This window comes from Pseudorasbora parva, chromosome 18, assembly GCF_024679245.1.
Source record: "Pseudorasbora parva isolate DD20220531a chromosome 18, ASM2467924v1, whole genome shotgun sequence".
NCBI lineage: Eukaryota > Metazoa > Chordata > Actinopteri > Cypriniformes > Gobionidae > Pseudorasbora > Pseudorasbora parva.
Window position 1 is genome coordinate 30,829,526 of NC_090189.1, and position 18,792 is coordinate 30,848,317.

General features: G+C 39.3%; 1 protein-coding gene across 1 annotated transcript in view; it reads left to right on the plus strand.

Annotated features, from left to right (window-relative positions):
- Positions 1–7,960: 7,960 nt before the first annotated feature.
- Positions 7,961–18,792, plus strand: part of LOC137045926 (short transient receptor potential channel 5-like) — a 71,310-nt gene continuing 60,478 nt past the window's right edge. The window contains exon 1 of the mRNA XM_067422912.1: positions 7,961–8,507. The gene's annotated coding sequence lies outside the window, so the exon portion shown is untranslated. The remainder of the gene's footprint in view (positions 8,508–18,792) is intronic.

Consider the following 18,792-nt stretch of genomic DNA (forward strand, 5'->3'; position numbering starts at 1 on the left):
GGTACTGTACCCTCCTCTGTACACATTGCAGTTTCTCTATAGATGCTTTGAAACCTGCTTCCGCCAAAATGTTGCAGACAATTTTAGAGGCAGCAGCACACATGTCCTCTGATGCACCTGTGATGAGAATGTCATCCGCATATTGAAGCAGACAGGTGTCTGGAGGAAGTTTGGCATCTTTCAGTGTTGCGTGCACTACAGCAGAGAAAACAGCCGGAGAATCTCTGAACCCTTGCGGGAGTCGTGTCCACGTCAATTGAGAATTTTCCAGGGTAAATGCAAACAGTGGCTGTGTTCGGCGATCAACAGGAATGCTGAAGAAGGCACTACAAATATCCAAAACAGTAAAATATAAATTTTCAAAAGGAATAGAATTAATTATGGTTTGCACATCAGGTACAATAGGAGATAATGGTGTTACTAACTCATTAACTTTTCTCAAATCTTGAGTTAGGCGCCAAGAACCATTTGCTTTCTTAATTGGATTAATTGGTGTATTATAAGGTGAATGAGTGTGTACCAGAATACCTTGAGCCAGTAATTTATCAATAACAGGAAGAATACCCTCCACCTTTTCTTTTGAGATGGGGTACTGTTTCTTATAAACAGGCTTGTCTGTTATTAGCTTAGCAAAATAGGGCTGGACATCAATGAATCCTGTGTCATCCTTATGGGCCGCCCAAAGCTTGGGGTTGACGCCCTCAATTTCTTGTCTGAGCTCAGTTGCGGACTCATCTTCGAGGAGAACACTTCCTGTATCAACAGTGAGAGAGTAGGCTGCAGGAAACATAGGTTGCAGAAAGTCATCATCAAAGGAAAGTTGAATACCCAGTTTATGCATCAAATCCCTACCCAAAAGGCAGAAAGGAGAATTGTAAATTTATGCCCAATTCATCAACAGAAATTGTGGTAATGTTTGGAGTAGTTATGCGAATTAACTGTGCAGTCTCTTTGTTCATATTATTCAGGAATGTATTTAAGAACAATGGACAATTTTCTTCAATAGGAATCACAGATTCCTCCACCCATGCATGTTTAAATCTATTAAAAATGCAACAGGGCTTTCCCCAATTTTCTGCTTCGTATTTGCTGCATATGAGATGTCTTGTTTAGCAGAAGACACTTTCAGTAAAAAAGCAGTCAATTGTTTGAAAAATCCTTTGAGTTTACCTGAGCTGGACCATACCCAATCAGCATTGTCTTCATTATCGTCATCGGAATCAGTAAATAACAGCTCATGTGGTTTAGAAAAATCAAGAGGCTTAGAATATCCAGCTTTTCGAGACACTACACGATGTGTAGGTGGTGTATCATATTTGGGGTTTAAATACTCAATTTCCCCAATCATTTCATCCTCCGTAATTTCTGCAGGCAGTGTTTTAGTCAAAATAAAACGATAATCTCGCCCTGTCAGTTGACTGTAGGCTGTTAACCGTTTCAATACTGATACAAATTGATGTGGTGTTTTAGAAGGATCCGGCAGATCTTTGCAGATTGCCACTGCTTCCGTAACACTCAAGGGAGTAATTTTAAATCCATCAGGAATTTGTACAAACGGAAAAACTTCATTTGTTTTTGGCAACGACGGATATAAGCGATTAGTCAAGGGCATCGAAACTTCAGCAGAATTAACACATTCATACGGCGGTAGGTACGCATCAGCTTTTAGCTGCAGTGGAGTTGGAGAGACAGAGCTGTCCCCTTTTTTCAACTCTGGCCCTTTTTCCCAGTATGTTTTCATCTTCATCCATTTTTTATATGAATCTTTCATATACTCCTCAGGCCATTTTGAATCACCCCAAGACCCATAGACCATATCTTTTGCTAGACGCATATCTTCATTTTTAAAAGACCCATCACGGGGAAAAGGATCTAATTGTATTTTCCCTTCTGACCACCCCGCGAGATTAGAGAGATAGGGTTCCGTGAAGAACGCTTTATTATTACGAATCACAAAATCTTTTGGAGTTTCCCCAATTAATGGTCGACTAATTGTGTCACCCATTTGAAACAGCCAACAAAGATCTCTTTACTTAATGCAAGCTTTACAATAAATTATTATTATTATTATTATTATTTTTAAAGGAATTTGCCAAATAAATTTCAAAGAAAAGTCTGCAGCTTTGTATTAACTTTTTTTGTATTATTGACCCAAAATAAATAATTATTTTAAATTCAATATTATTCATTCAACTGCCAAAAAGAACTGAGGATATCACAATGAAATAGACTACTGAGAGAGAAAAAAATCTTCAACTCATATTCTATTTCCTTCCCACAAATAAAAATCTGTGAGGATAACACCAAAAAATGAAAAAGATGATCAGTCTCCTTTCACTCTTCCCGTATTTATCAAAAAATACGAGGATAACCACTTTTAACAACTATGAAAAAAGTGCGGCACGAAAATGCGAGGATCAATTTCTCAACAGACAGTAAGATGCACTTAAGCATTTTATTTCTTACCTGTCTGGAGAAACCCCAGAGACGAGCCCCCAAATTGTTAGGTTTTTGCCCCTTATTCGTGTCTCATCCCAGGTTTCTGAAGTGGCAGTTGAATGAACAAAGACTCAGCGCTGAGGGAGAGTATCCAAAATCTCTCTCCACTTTATTTAGTAAAGCAGAGGTTATATACATTGAATATGAAGGGTGTAACATGATTTGAACCAATGAGAGAGAGAGTACATCATATAGCTCATGGTATAGGAATGTGATAAACAAGTCTAAATATGGTCATCTCTTGGTCAGATATCCAGGCTTTCCTTGAGCTCCTGAAGATCTTGTAATAGAAAACAGCAGGGACCATTTTCTAACTCCCAGTCATTCCACCAGCACCTGTTCCTTATATGGAGTGGTTCCAGAAGATGTAAACCATACATTCAAACATAAAATACATCTTCCTCCGAGAGAGGGACAAGAGACCCTCTGACCACTTCTCTTCCATGCCTGAGACCAACATAAAATCTATCAATCCGTTAACGTTAAATCAAACACGTAGGTCCAACGGCTGCTCCGGTTCTCAATTGCTCCTATGCCGGCTGGAAACTCTACAGCAACGCAGTGTGACGTTAATATCCAGCGCTGCCAGAGGAACTCTGAATCACGCGGGGACTCACGAGCGCTATCTGGGGTGGTCCTTCGGTGATAAACAAGTGACTTAACGCGATCCTTAATTCATCCTGAACTCAGATAAACACTGTGAGAACAAGCAATCGCCGGTATTTTGCCATCGCCTGAGTTTCTGACTCTCTTTCTGACTTCCCTTTCGTGGTTGTCTTGACGGCTTCCGCTTCTTTCCCACAGACGACACGACCACTGGCTCCTCAATACCATCAAAGTTATTAATTTTAGTAGCCTACCGTATATAAAAACTTAAAAGTCTGACAGTTTGCGTCATGGAATGGTGCGCGGTGATTGTTCGAATGGAACTGTAGGGCTTTGCGGAAAAACAGGACTGGCGTTTGTCTCTGTTTGAGGAAAAAGGGAAGAAACAGGGCAGCGAAACACGGCGGAAATCGCGTTTTGTTAAAAACTGATTATCGAACTTTGAATAGAGAGTCAATGGGGAGCTTGTTTTGGCGGTAACTCGTTTTTTTCAAAATTGGCGTTTATTGCGTTTTGGAACCAAACTCTTCACTTATAACGTAACGCCTAAATAAAATAAAGTTTATTACCAGCTCCTCACATGAGTCTTCATTATCTCCTGTCTCGATACTGACAACATTCATCTCCTCAGAACAGGTGCCTCACTCAGGATTGAAGTAACCGCAGTGTGTGCTTCCAGACCCTGGATCATGAGGCACTGGATCAGATGAAGGCTGAGATAGGGCTGGACTCTACTGATAAATCTATTTGCGAACCCCATGACTGAAGCCACCACTCTGCCTCAGCAGAAGCGGGACCCGAGCCACGTGGAACGCAGCCCCCTCGCGGGCTGCCTGCAACATGCTGCGCTCCTATAGAAACAGCACACATTGAGTGTGTATCCCCATCCCCGAATAAAACGAGGGCAGGGATAAACACACTTTCTGAAATGTTGTTCACTCGCCATTAAAATGTGGATTTGCAAACAATTCACATAGAGCGCTTGCTGAAGGCACAGAAGCTAACACTGTTGGGTTTGGGTATGCTTTATATTTTCCTGGTTGAGGATGTCACCCGTCTTTGACGTTCCGTCAAGCTATTGGACTGATTCCATACGTGTTTCATGACGCAGGGGTGTTCCACATCATTTCGATGCAGCATGAGTTCCCTCTTCAGGGAACTGCAGTATGCACTTAATGCTTAACGGCAATACACAATTTTACACAATATACACAACAACATATTATAAAAAAACTATAGGCATAATACACTACTTTCAGAGAAAACATGTGCATCACGCAATACCAGACTTTCAAGTCATTCTGACACAACAAACTCATGCAGAAAAATGAGCATTGTTGCTAGGAAACCCATGACAAATGAAAACAATGTGTTCTAAAATAAGCTCAAAATATAAATTATGTTTGATATCATTATTGAATCATAGTCAGTGCTAGCTATCTACATAGCTATAATTTGTGCCCATCTGTCAAATATCTCCAGACTAGTTCCTCTGAACTAGCCGAAAAAAGTCAACTTGTCTAGACTGATAAAAATCTAGACAAAAGTAGTGTACAGTTGACATTTGCTCTCACTGACTGCTTTGCCCAAACGCGATATAACTAGCCCAATCGGCCAAAAATCCGTCAATGGGGTCCTTTTAGTGTTGCAAAAGCTGAAGTGACAGATACTCAACGATGGCCCAACTTTGACTGACAGCTGATCATTGACTTTATGACCATTATTATTTCATGACCTTAAAGGAAAGTAAAAACAGGATAAAATAGTTTAAGAAAAAAAGTTATACATTTCAGCAGGGACACAAAAAGTCGGGAATTGAAAAAAACTAAAATTGAAATAGAATGGAGTAAAAAGGAAGACCATCTAAACGACATGCGTGACAACCAGCTACAGTTTGCTTTGTTTTTAAGTGCCAATTAGTGCGGTAAGTCTAACACTGATGAGATCACAATGATTCATATTTATTTTTATTGCTACAAAGGCCCTTTTTACATCTGGTATTAAAGGTGTCATGAACTGTTTTATATATGTTGTCTAAGGTGAACTTATTACGTCTGCATGGTTTTTACATTCAAAAACATCATAAAAAATAAGTAATAGGCTATTTTCTATACTGGTTTTGAGGCTCTCTCCTGAGCGGTGGGTTCAGAATGGGCGTGCCGCACTGAAGACTTGGAAGTAAAGCTTCTGCTACCCTGTCAGTTCACGGGAGGGATTGTTTTGAAAGCGTCAACCAGAATAATTCTCTGACAGGGTTCAGTCTCAAAAGGTATTTATCAAACAAAAACACAATGATTTATCTCTCATCCACCTGTGATTGATTTTTTTTTTTTATTACTTGGACTATTGGACTTGGACTTTATTACTTCAAACATCAAGTCAAGAGAATGAACAATGCACATCAAGAAAGGAATGCTATTTCACTATTTTAGATGTACCGGCCTACCGACATGCTTGCGTTTTGGTAGCCCCAGAACGTTGGGCTTTGCGAGGCCTGAAAGTCTGATCCCGAATCACAATGAACCAACAAATAAGGGATTCTCCAGTCTGTGACAGCGTGCTAAGGTATGTTCTGCTACACGTACAAATAATCAAAACGATCTATAACAAAGCAATACTATCGCATAAAACATGTTTTACTCACAAAAGTGTGCTGCACCATTCCTTCTGGATCCAATATAGAAGGCACAGCCTTGTTTTCTAATCCTGATGGCCCTCATTTATCAATCTTGCGTAGAAACGGGCATATATGTTGCCGTAAGATTATGCTTACACTCTTACCGCCTGATTCATGAAGCTGTGCGCACCTCTGCAATCCAGCTGTACGCAATACTTGCCCTTGATAAATGCCACGGCTGAAAACGATCGCAATTAGAATTATTTTACAGCACGTTTTGAAACAATTAGCATTTAATTTCGTATTACGGCACATGTATTGGGGTGTTCAATGATGATGATGTGATGTGGAGTACCATTCATTCACATTAATAATTGCATGACAATTTGTAAAATTCTTCTTCTTCTTCTTCTTCTTCTTCTTCTTCTTCTTATTATTATTATTAATGATGCTTATTGTTATTTAGAAGAAGAATGTTGTAATTATTATTTATTATTATTATTATTATAAATTTTTATATCATGTCATTTTTATTATTTTGTCAGTCTGAATCATTTTCAGTCCTACTCCGTGCGCAGCTGTCAGGCTTAACCCTGAAACGTCAGGTAAAGCACACAGGCCCGCAACTGGAGGAATACATATGCCGACAAATCAAATGCTTTGGTATAGTCACACAAATTAAACATTGAAGCCCATGTTGCACAAGTGGGTCATAATCGTTGTCAGTGCGTTTTGTGGTGTTAGGAATTGTTTTTCTGCGCATTTTCACACTAACTCAAAACGTGCGTACACCACCTCCTGAGCTGGCGTAGGATCTGAGCGTGCCGTACGCCAACGTCCATATTGATAAATCTCAAAGTCACCGTGGGTTTTGGTCTGCAAATCCAGTGTTGACCTGTGCCGTGTTTACAAACGATTATCCTGCTATCTTCGGCATGTTTATTGCTCGTTTAGCTGCACGAGTCAGTGGGCGGGGCTACAGAAGAAGGCGTACACATTTGTTTGTAGAGGCGGCGTTTCCCCGTCTAATACGTCATTGATTTGAGTGCTTTTCTTTTCTGGGCCTATAAAAGCTTTTCTTTCACTAACAAGGAAGTTTTCAGCTCTGAAACTTACAAGATATTCTTATATCACAATGACCGTTTATATATCAAAGGCTCAAGGGAAAGTTGATTTCTCAGTTCATCACCCCTTTAGGATGCGTTTTGTTCAATTGTATCACAAGTACACAAGGAAGACACATTCCCATTTACATCTGGTCTTTTTTCCACTTTCAACCACTTCTGTCCTGATTTCTTTGAGGGGAGGGTCTATGGATGGGTAAATGTATGTATTTTTCAGATCTTGTGATCAAATGGACGAAATAAGCTTACGCAATTTACATATGAACCAGAGATGACGGAAAAACATACGGCGAGCATCAGCTTTCGTTTCTGTTCTAATAGCTGGAATGGGGAGAGAACATCATGCTTGGCACGTTTTTTGTCTTCAAACCAAACCTGGCTAGTGTGCTTCCCATAATTTTATAGTGTTTACGCGTTTGGTCAGTAGATGGAGAGCAGATGGTTTTTTTTGGCTGTTCGATCTCAATTCTGTCGAATGTGTTTTCGACTACCTCTGGAAGCGGTCAAAAGTTGACAAGCTCAAAATGCTTTAGACCCCGTTAACAGCTGTATTTAGCGCCATCCACTTGTGATCCGATTTACCGAAACACATCAATAATACCAGGTGAAACAGGGCCTCTAACAAAAACTGTAAATGTCTTTATGGAATGAAACGGAAGTAGCAAAAGTGAACAGACTTTGGGTGTGCTATCTGAAGCTGAGACTACCGTGACCATGGAGAAATGTAACATATGATGTGTGCGCGCTAAGAAGGGCGAACGTACCGCAGTGCTAAGCGCCACGCGTCTGTCTGGTTCTCTAGTGGGCTGAGCTGTCGCAAACCAAGCACCTGTGATTGTCCTGTCATTCCCAGCAAGGAAAACGAAGTGCTCAGGAGAGAATCATCAAACAGCATACTAATGTCAGGGGAGTAAATGAGAAGCACTGGTAGTTCTGCAAGACGAAGAAAGAGACAGGCGAGATTTGAAATGACAGCGACCAAAAAACCTGGGTACCAAGAGGAGGAGAGAGCGAATGGAGAAGGGGAATTAAGGGATGCTGCAAGAGGGAGGGAGGGAGTGAGGGAGGGATGGAGACACGAGACAGAGAGAGGAGGGTGAGGTGAGAAAGGAAAAGAAAGGGGAAAAGGAGAGAAAACAGACAGCCAGAGCGGCACAGAGACAGACTGAGGTAGAGCAGGGGCTGAAGACAACACTCAATCTGGCAACCATGACAACGGAGGCAAGCACATGCCAAGCCCCCCGTACCCTCGCACCAGCGATAAGAGGGCTGTGAACCTCTGCGGACAGAGGGAACGGCTGCAAAACACATTGAGACACTGAAAACCTGGAATGGTTTGGATGATCTTGCTCCTTTTTTCTGCATCGATTAGTTCTTCTCCTGTGCTTTCACCTGGTGAGATGTGAGGTTGAATTCAGCTCTCTCCCGCCGCTCATCAGGGTGGGCTGAATCCGGATCAAAGTAAACAGCTGGGAACCACTCGCCGGAGCCTTTTCCTCTGTGACCCATCAATGGAGTCCCTGAGGTGGGCTTAATACCGCTCAATGGTTCTCCTCCGGAGCAAACGACCAGGCGCACTGCCAGCAGGCTTGAAGACAGAATATTCTTAATATTCGCCTGCAAGATAGAAGGGACAAAACATGTAAGCCAGATGATGCCGGGTGAGTGCGCATTCCTAATTTTGCATGTGGGTTGAATTATTTAGCAAATATTGAATCATTTGGAAAAGTATAAGAATTTCGAACATGTTGCTGAAGGTGCAGTAGGATCAGTTGCGCGAATCAATATACGCATCAAATGTATCCACTACTATCTGTGACTTTGAACGAGGTTGACACAGAAGGAAGAGGTGAGAATGTATCAAGAAAATGTTATCAAAAAAATGAGAACGACCATTTTACCAGTATACCAATGAGTAGCTATTTCAGAAAACTGACTGCAAAACTGAATTGTACAAAGGTATTATACATGAACAGCTAAGACTGTTATGTACTCAGCATTCAGAATATGGATAAGCAATATCTTAAAAAACGGTGTTGTCGAAGCACACAAACATATTTAAGTGTGCTAGTCGTCTGTGACTGTCAACAGGTTATTAAGACTTTAATGAATCTCCCACAGTGATGTCTGATAGCTTGCCCTCAGGAAACGGTGCCATGTGTCCCCATTACTTGCTACTGATTAATGAACCTAGCCACAAACTCTAATTAGTGTTAACTGCAAAAACAACAAAACATACATCTCACACACACACACACATATATATATATATATATATATATATATATATATATATATATATATATATATATATATATATATATATATATATTTATATATATATATATATATATATTTATATATATATACACAGACAGTAAATTTAAGTAGAAATTTGGTTACAAAATAAGGTGTTATTTTAAGGTGTCATTGTTACAGTGTAATTATTAATTAAGCATGTATTTACTATATGGTTTGGGTTTAGTAATGGTCTGGACACTGTAAATAATTTGCTTTATACAATTTTTTTGAAAATCTAGGATTTTTTCTTTTTCCTTCATTCTTTGTTAAACCCTGTTATATTGTAGCATTTCCAATTTAAGTAAGGGATAATGTACACCCAGCCGGTTGTTATCGCAGAATAAACCCCGACAGTGATCAGGACTTGCATCACTCTGAAGGGGTTTATTCTGCGATAACAACCGGCTGGGTGTACATTATCCCACTTATTACACGGCTACTAGTCTCAAATTAATTAGACACAAAATATTGTCTTGAGATTAAATATTTTATTAGCTCTTACGCAAAGCTTCCGCGAAAAAAAAACAGTTCCAAACTGCTTTAAGCGTTTATCTATTGCTGCTAAATGTTGAAAATGAATGCTGAAAGGGTTAGTTCACCCAAAAATGAAACCAACCCTATGATTTACTCACCCTCAAGTCATTATGTGTGTATATGACATTCTTCTTTCAGACAAATACAATCAGAGTTATATTTAAAAAGTCCAGGCTAATCTAAGCAGTAGTTGTAGTTGTGTTTGAAGTCCATAAAAAATGCAGCTGTCCGTCAAATAACGTGCTCCACACGACTCCGATGGGTTAATAGAGCCTTCTGATTCAAATCGATGCGTTTGTGTAAGAAACATATCCATATTTAAAACTTTATAAAGGAAACCTGCCTTGAAGTCTTCCATTGTAGCCATGGCTTTTTAAGTATTTAACAGCCACAAGATGGCGCCAGTGTTAAGCATAGAAGTAGTACCGGTCAAGATAACTCGTAGTACCCGGATGAGCGGATGTTATCTGGAAATAACATACCGCTGGAATGCGCGATTGACCAATCAGAATCAAGTATTTCACAGAGCTGTGTAATAAAATGGAAATAATGGACAAAAAAAGTCTGTGATCATCTATTATTTAACATGTGTACATATATATATATGTATATATATATATATATATATATATATATATATATATATATATATATATATATATATATATATATATATATATATATATATATATATGTAGATAGGCTATATGCGTAAAAATGGCAATAAATTAAATACACGAACAAATAACAGTGAGTGTTGCCTGTGAGCACACTAGAAGAGGAAGCCCTTAAAACACTTTTGCCCACAGGTGTGCTCTGATGTTGACTTCTGACATAAGTTTTCACGTTTCACGCTAGAGTTCATTTCTTTTTACCAAGAGTTAATAGCATTGTTTTTGCTCTTTTCTCCACATGAAAGGTTTCTATGAATATCTCATAGACGTGAAACTGTAACACAGCAACAGGGTGTGACACAATCGCTCAATTATCACTTTAAAGTGTGCCTGATAATTGGATCATTACTGTTAATAGCGCATGCATTAAAATGATTACACCATTTCTAACACAACCGGAAATGGTGTACCAGTATACATACTTGGAGAGGAGGAAACTATGTGAATGTACATGAAGATACATTTTCCAATATTGGTGTCAAATGACACTGGTGATCAGTTATCAACAGAAAAAATATGATAATTTTGTATACAAGCATAATCACTATGATTATAGAATGAAATGATTAAACGAGTCATAAAATAGGTCATAAAATCATTCCTTCATCACAACGGAGTTGGGCGCATTATGATATGTGACCCTGGACCACAAAACCAGCCATAAGGGTAAGTTTTTTGATATTTGTCGGAAAATATTTGGCCAAGATACAACTATCTGAAAATCATGAGGGTGCAAAACTATCTAAATATTGAGAAAAAAAGTTGTTCAAATGAAATCCTTAGCAAGGCATATTACTACTAATAATAATTTTGATATATTTATGGTAGGAAATGTATAAAATATATATTCATGGAACATGATCTTTACTTAATATCATAATAAAGATATTTAAAAAATAAAAAGATATCAAATATTTTGACTACAATGTATTGTTGGCTATTACCACAAATATACTGCGTGACTTATGACTGGTTTTGTGCTCGAGGGTCACATACAGTTTTTAATGCAGTGAGCTGCATATTTGGGTATTCCATTCATACAGAATAGCTGTATGCCATTCTGAATACATTCCTTTTGTTTTTGTGTTTACTGTAGTCACAGCAGTGAAAAAGCTCTGTAAAATTTTGGTACAGTGATGATAATGGTACTGATGACAAATAATGGTATTGTGATGCCTCCTGGAATCATATTAGTGTGAGCTAAAAGAGATATATAGGACCCAAAATTGATCCTGTTGTATCCATTTCCAGCCATCTGACATCAGCTGCATCCTGATCTCAGTACATCCTAAACCAACTGAATAAGGCCAGTCTGGATAAGGACCCTGTTCTGTGGTGAGAACCATATGTGGAGCTCTTGTCTCTATGAGTCATTTTAACAAAGTGGCTTTCAGGTTTTACATAGACAAGTCCTCTCGTCCACCACCATTGATGCTTTGTGAAAAACTGCAGCGGTTGTGACGCAGGTCGGCTCTATAGGGTTAATGGCGACCAGGGGTGATTTCTGTGCTGTGGAATTGCTATCTGGTTCCCCCACACTCTAGTAAACAGCTGCCTGTGCCTAATTAGCGTTTCGAACTGAATGTCAGTGGCGTGTGTGGGCTCCAGTCTCAAAAAACATGTTTCAGTGTTATGGCCAGCTGACGCTTTTACCTAATACTGACTAATGCTGTCTGCGTGACTGTGCTACCTTCCTTTCCTCTGCAAGCCCCACAATCCTGACAAGTAAAGGCCCACGACGTATACTTGATTTTCAATGTTCTGTTCTATCCTGCATATAGTTAAGCACGCAATACCTTTCGAAGCAGTGTCATTGGCCCTGTCCCAAATGGCACCCTAAATGCTCACAGATTCTGTACTGTGACACAATGGGACCTATTTTAACGATCTGAGCGCATGGTCTAAAGCACACGCCGCAAGTGCACTTAGGGCGTCCCAATGCACTTTTGCTAGTTAACGGGCTTGAAAAATAGTTGGCGTGCCCGGCGCATGGTCTAAAAGGGTTGCACGTTTAGTCATTATGGGTGTGTTTTGAGTGTAACATGCAAAAAAACAATCAGAGCCTCATCTCCCTTTCCCTTTAAAAGCTAGGTGCGCTTGCTCCATGGAGGATTCATTATTTACATGGTGGAATTTGCAATGGGCAAAACACTTCTCTAGAGAGGAATCCTTTTATTTTAAAGTGCATCTGCCTATATGCAAATATTACTAACGCACCCTTTAAATAAAACAAAAAATACTTCGCTATTGACTTTAGACCAGGTTTTTGTTGGTCAATCGCATAGTCGTTTTCAGGAAGCAACACGCCAACAATGTGCCTGAACCAAGCGGCAACCTCCCGGGATCTCTCTTGAAGCCAATACGGAAGTAATGTAAATTACAATTCCTCAACTGGCCACTAGGGACAGGCTCCAGAAGGGAGCAGAATCTCACTGAGCCCCATGTTAAAATTAACAACTTTACAGGAGAAAAAAACATGTTTACAGCCTGCTACAAATTGTGGTCTTGGCCTATAAGGCTAATTCTGAAATAATGTAGCGAGGAGGTGAAAACGAAAACTGCATTGGGCTGAAATTAGCAATAAACACTTGCTTTGCGCCTTGGTGCCGCATTGCGCTGGGTGAATGATAGGGTCCAAAGTGCTTTCACTGTTAGGTAGAACTGCGCATCATGGACGCATATCGAACGCAAGGGGGGAGGGGCGATCGTTTGTGAGCACCGTTTTGAAACCTAAAATGACAAATGGGACACCCTAAAGCACATTGTGGCCATGCATATGAAGTGTGCCATTTTGGCCAGAGCCTTTGAGAGTGGTCGGACCTGGTATTTTCATAGACAGTAAAAGAAATGGACAGAGCTATCCCATAGACTTCAACGGCGGAAAATGAGGTAAATTACAAGCACTCACTTCCTGATGGCTGAGCGTACTGCGCAGGTTCAGACTGAGCTTGTAGGTCAGTCTGAAACAGACAGTTGTAGGTCTTCTAGTAGTTGTGGAAAGTGAAATCTGAATCACGTTGTTTAAATATTTTCTCCCATTGCTTTTGGTTCACTATGAGCTTCTCCCCATTCTTCCCCCTTGACTTTATCAGACTTTATGTCTCCATGTCCCCCTGAATATCTGATAGACAGTAAAAGATTGTTTCTGAGCGTCTCCTCCTGTCTATACGGTAATTTCTCAACTGTGCGACAGAGTCGCGTTGGTTATGACGCAATCGTTAGCCTATTTTTACAAAAACAGCTTCTACGGGGCGAGAGTGTAAGATACAAGGTAATGGAGCTTTTTATGCATTGTCGTGTTTCTTTATAAATAAACAATGGACAAATGGAGTCTTTAAACTCCTCAGATGTAAAGTTACTGACTGTCAAAGTGACTCAAAAATGAATGGGGAGTCAATGGGATGCTAACAGCAGGTGATGGCTTGGTTAGCAATGGCCGCCCCTATGGGTGGAACGCTTTCCGAGTGCTAGATTACTCCCTTGGGTATTTTTTATAAATTGTGCTCAAATCAGTAGGATTTTTGTGTCTTTGACTTGTGTGCTTATAACAGTGCATGCGCAAGTAATTTGAGTGCTTGAAAAGAAGGTCCATGTGGTCATCCACGTTCACGATTAAGCCCAAAGTATATTTCAGTATATGCTAGTAGTCAAGTACAATAGCTTTGTCCATATTTTAAATCTATGTTATCTTGAGTCTATCTTGCTTACTATAAATGTCACCAGTTTGGAACAACAAACAACAACATATTAACCAATCAGATATTAGATATAGGAAACGAAGAAAGGGATTAAAAGTAAGATTGTATAAGGTGTGTCTGGTTAGCATGAGCCAGCAAACTGATGCAAATTCTGCTGCCTAAAAGCAGCTTTCTCCATAGACAGAATTCCAATTAACTTCTTTTTTGTTTTGTTTTTTGGAAGCAACATACGAATCATAAATATTTCATTATAATATGGAAGATATTTGATATTAACCAATTTGTTGGAGGGCATGAAAGCATGAAATGTAGGGATGGGCGTATCGATATGAAGTATCGATATATCGATACTTATGTAAGTATCGAAAGTATTGATAGCTACTCAAATAAAAATATCGATACTAAGGTGTTTTTTTTTTTAGCAGTAATTTTGTTTATTTAAAAAGATGATTTGCATACAATTCAAATAAACTATGTTAATTGTGTAGATATAGGACTATTTTCCTGCCCATCTGAACCATGATCTGAATGCATGCAAACGCTACAAGACAGAACAAATCGATCACAGAAGAGAGCGTCCGTTCACTGATGACACTATTCAAACAGAACTGCGTTTCCCGGAACTCTCATAAGAAACCATTGGGTCCTGCATCTTACAATGCTATTATTTTTCTCAAATTTTGGGGGTAGTTCTTGTTTAAGGATATTTGTGACAAGAATATTTGGTAACAGTTTAGAATAATGGTCCGTTATTAATAGATAACTATGCAGGAAGTATGCAGGACTAATAAGTAAGAAACAAGCTGAACTAATCAGTAATAAAAATAATTACTGACTGAGATTAGCCTCATTAATAACTAACTTACTGACCAATTATCACATTTTATTACACGGCTCTGTGAAATACTTGATTCTGATTGGTCAATCGCGCATTCCAGCGGTATGTTATTTCCAGAGAACAACCGCTCATATGGGTAATACGAGTTATCTTGCCCGGTACTACTTCTATGCTTAACGCTGGCGCCATCTTGTGGCTTAAACAGCCGTGGGTTACAATTGAAGACTTCAAGGCAGGTTTCCTTTATAACGTTTTTAATATAGATATTTTTCCTACACAAATGCATCGATTCGAATCAGAAGGCTCTATTAACCCATCAGAGCAGTGTGGAGCACGTTATTTGACGGACAGCTGTATTTTTTTATGGACTTTGTAGTAGTTCAAACACAACTACAACTACTGCTTGGATTAACGTTAGCCTGGATTGTCTGGTATTTGAATGTCATATACACCTGCTATGATAACTTGAGGGTGAGTAAATCATAGGTTTGGTTTCATTTTTGGGTGAACTAACCCTTTCAGCATTCATTTTCAACATTTAGCAAGGGCATATGGCAAATCTTCAGCAATAGATAAACGCTTAAACCGGTTGGAACTGTTTTTCTTCGCGGAAGCTTTGCATAAGAGCTAATAAAATATTTAATCTCAAGACAATATTTAGTAATCTATGAATCATGTAGACTCTTTATTAGTTGCTGATGCAGTAATCATTAATAAATGGGTTAGTTCACCATTTACATTAATTTGATAATCTGTGATAATCTGTGATCTGATAATCTGGGGGGGGGGGGGGGGGTCTGCTTGGTCTGCTTGGTCTGATGTTCTTAGCCCAGTTCTTGTATCTGCTCCTATCAGTGCAGCAGCCCTCACTCATATTTTCAATCACTTGATTTTCAATCTAAGTTTTACTTCACTGCTGAAATGGCCATGGTTTTGGAAACTTTTAACTGTGCAGCCCTTATCAAAAGTTGTGATACGGTAGAATCAAACTCATGTAGGCCTATCTCTATGGTACCTGGTATCCAATACATGATGTTCTGATCTCTGTCATGGTTCATTAGCTATACGTTTCTCACATTGATATAGAGCATTTGTTACTTACCCATTGATTGTCGTATATCAAGATCAGTTTTAGCCTCAACATTGTTATTAATAACACAACAAATATATTTTTAGCTGACAATTACTTAACTGACAGTTTACATGTTGAATTATAGAATGTTACAAGCTGTGCAATGAAGTGACGGCATTCTTTGCATCATGCTTTGTTATTTGTTGCATATTGCCAAATTTGTCATGACTGGTCAAGACAAAACCCTGGAAAAGATACCGTTTCGTGACATTTTGCATTCTGAAGGAGCATTGTAACAAGACTAATAATAATAAAAAAATACAAAAAATAAAAACCTGCTCTATTATTCTTAAACAGACAGTTTTCAACACATCATTAAAAGGGTTGTTTTTGCCATCTCTTTTAGGTACTTCTAGAAAATGGAAATAGAGGATGTAATCTGAATGAAAGGAAACAAAAGGTCCACAATTAAATATCCATTATCAACCAATATCTTATAATACTAGGAGATCCAAAACAAAGGGTCCTGTTTACTTGCATGCTCTCCTTCACCCTGGAATCAGGTGCAAAAAGCTTTTACATGCTCAAGTGGACATTTTCTTGAAATCATTATTTTTACTTTTGAAGCCATATTCCAAGTTTAATACAAGTTAAGCACAACAGCATTTGTGACATAATTAATAATTCACACAAATAAATAATTTAGACTTGCCCCTTGTATTTGTGTAACGTCTGATCAGTCTCCGAATTTTGAACTGCCACTTCCTGTTCCTGCCTTGTCATTTCCTGTCACCCTGTATTTAAGTCATGTATTGCCTTAAGGGCCTTTCAGACAGAACGCGATAACGGCACCGCTGCGCAACCCAATTGTCTTGCCGGTTTTTCGACCAAAACCTGTCACCTGGCTGACTACAAATTGTGACTTTTGTTTGGATTTTATGCTCAGATCCTTTGATAAAGCCTTGCACATGGAATCCACTAGGCCTATACCTCCTTCTTACAATTTGATTAATTTTGACAAAAGTTACAGTGTGGCATTTACAGTGGAACTAATGGGGCTAGTTTGGGGGAAACAGAAATGTAAAGGTTATAATTTTATAAAAACACATATGGTAGGTTCACCTAAGAAAAAAAAAAATCTGTTATTAATTACTAACCCTGATGTTGTTCCAAACCCATTAGACTTTCATTCATCTTTGGAACACAAATGAAGATCTTTCTGTTCCTCGCTCCATTGAAAGCGACAGAACTACCACTTTAAAAAAGTTCATAAAGAGTTTGTAAAATGACGAATTGAGCGGTTTAAACCATTTTTTCAAGAGACTCAATCGCTTTTTATGTTGAACAGATTTAATTTAGTCTTTTAATTTACTAATCTATTTCTATCTAAAAATTGGTTATCCCTCGTCTTCTCCCTCTTGCCAGGTAAATAAAATCTGGTGCTTGTGGAATCATGAGGATTCCTGTCATAGCTTGAAATTATTTGAAAAAGCATCACGTCCATGTCCGAACCAAACAGGAACCTTTCGGTCTCTCTTAAATCCAACATGGAAGTGACTTAAGCTGCAATTCATTGACTGGACGCTATAGACAGTAAATTAATTGCATTGACCCCCACCATGTTAAAATGCCCAACTTTACAGCAAAGTAAATACATGTTTACAGCCTGGTACAACAAGAGGTTTTGGTCTGTATTTGGTCTGTAAAAAACATATTTTGATACCATGTGCTGTAAAAACCAGAAGCCTCAACATTTATAATCTCCAAACCACTCCATAAAACTGGCAAAAGGCGAGATAGAGGGGAAAATACGCAGCTGCCACAGGAGATCGGCGTGAATGTAAATATGTGTTCACACTAAATGCCAGCAGATGCTCATGGAACACAATCAATGACTCCAGCCGCTCTGGGATGTTTCTTTGAGCTTGCAGAGGGTATGACTCCATACATGCCCCCCTCTCTCTCTCTCTCTCTCTCTCTCTCTCTCTCTCTCTCTCTCTCTCTCTCTCTCTCTCTCTCTCTCTCTCTCTCTCACACACACACACACACACTCACCCGGCTTCTGTTTATAGCTGGAGGGAAAGGTCTGTACGGCTCACAAGAGATTTTTGCTTTTTGTTTCAAATGAGTAATTCCTGTTGAAGCATGCAGCAACAACATCCATCTCTTACACTCTTATAAGCACAGTGTGTAGAAACACACACATACACTACTCTTAGTGCACGAGTGAATTCTTTCATGAAAGAATTGTTCTGAAGTTGCTGTTCACATTATGGGGCAAAGTAGGTTTGAATGACGCAATTCCAGATTTTGCATGCAGGTTGTTTTTGAGTGCTAAGGGGTATATTGAGCCGTAGTAGCATCTTGGGTGCATTTAACCTAGAAATCTAGACGCACCCTAGCGGCAGCAAATTTAATCTGCCCGCAAGTGTCGTCTAGGAACTCTCAATACCCTTCTGAGCGGTTTTCCCCTAACTCTTGCCGGACCAATCACATCGTGTATAGAGTCGGCGGGCGGGGCCATAATGACGACGGCCGAGTTGCGTTTGCGTGCTTCTAGTAAACACAGAAACTGGCAAACGGCGGCGGTCTTTCGAATCAGCTTTGACTGCGATTCTGGAAGACTTGGAGTTAAGCTTTTCTCTGAGAAAAGAACAAAGAACGGCACTGAAGTCATTCTTAAAAAGGGAAGATGTGTTCAGGGTTTTGCTGACCGGATACGGCGAATGTTTAATCTATCAACAAGCTCTGTTTCACCTTCGTTGCTCTGGTTGGTGTAGTGCTATCCTATCGTGTGCAGAGGGAGTTTGAAAGACAACCGTTTATCCC